Raw genomic sequence first — 1,007 nt, 5'->3', positions numbered from 1 at the left:
TTTTCAGTTCTTTGGAGTATATTCCTAAGAGTGGAAAATGCTGGGTCATTTGGCAATTCTATGTGTAGCCTTTTGGGGAATCACCAAACTATTTTCCACAATGGCTGTACCAGACTATATTACCACCAGCAATGTATGAACATTCCAATTTCTCTATATCCTCACCAATTCTTGTTACTTTCTCTGTGAAATGTGAAATGTTACCTCATTGTGGTTTTGATTTGCATTTCCCTCAAAACTAATGCTCTGTTGAACATCTTTTCATATACTTGTGGGCTATTTGTATATTTTCTTTACAAAAAGGCATATTCAAGTACTTTGCCCATTTTTAAATTGGGTGTTTATCTTTTTGTTGTTGAGTTGTAAGAGTTCTTTATATATTCTGAATGCTAAAATATTATTAGATATATGATTTGCAAATATTTTTTTCCCATTTTGTGGGTTTCTTTTTACTTTCTTAATAAACTCTGATGCACAAAAATGTTTAATTTTTATGAAGTCCAGTTTATCTATTTTTTTTCCAGGGGAGAGCACAAATGCAGTCCTCCATTACCCCAAATTATGCAGTCAAGTTTCCCACATTTGGGAAAATCATAGGGGTCAGCATATCTGGAGTGCAATGGGTAAGTCTTGCCCTGGGAAAACCACCTTCCTGATCATGGCATCTCCACTGCCAGGTGAGTGTATCTATCTATTTTTTTTTCTTTTGTTGTTCATGCTTTTGGTGTCTTATCTAAGAATTCACTGCCAGGTCCAAGATCATGATAATTTACCCTTATGTTTTCTTCTAAGATTTTTATGGTTTTGCTATTAGGTTGCTGGTCCATTTTGAATTAATATTTGCATATGGTGTGAAACAGGGGTTTTTCTTTAATTCTTTAAACATAGTGTTCTTTAATTCTCTGAACATGTTTATTATAATAGCTGCTTTGAAGTCTCAGTCTGCTAAATCCAAATTCTACATCTGGGCCAGCTCAGCATTAGTTTATAATGATTCCTTTTTTCTC

General features: G+C 34.0%; 1 non-coding gene across 1 annotated transcript; it reads right to left on the bottom strand.

Annotated features, from left to right (window-relative positions):
• Nucleotides 1-521: 521 nt before the first annotated feature.
• On the bottom strand, nt 522-685 carry LOC118520830 (U1 spliceosomal RNA). The gene has a single exon (XR_004909852.1). It is a non-coding gene; the product is annotated as a U1 spliceosomal RNA (small nuclear RNA).
• Nucleotides 686-1,007: the final 322 nt, after the last annotated feature.

Source organism: Halichoerus grypus, chromosome 15, assembly GCF_964656455.1.
Source record: "Halichoerus grypus chromosome 15, mHalGry1.hap1.1, whole genome shotgun sequence".
NCBI lineage: Eukaryota > Metazoa > Chordata > Mammalia > Carnivora > Phocidae > Halichoerus > Halichoerus grypus.
Note: the sequence above shows the minus strand (reverse complement) of the source record. Positions and strands in the feature narration are given on the sequence as shown.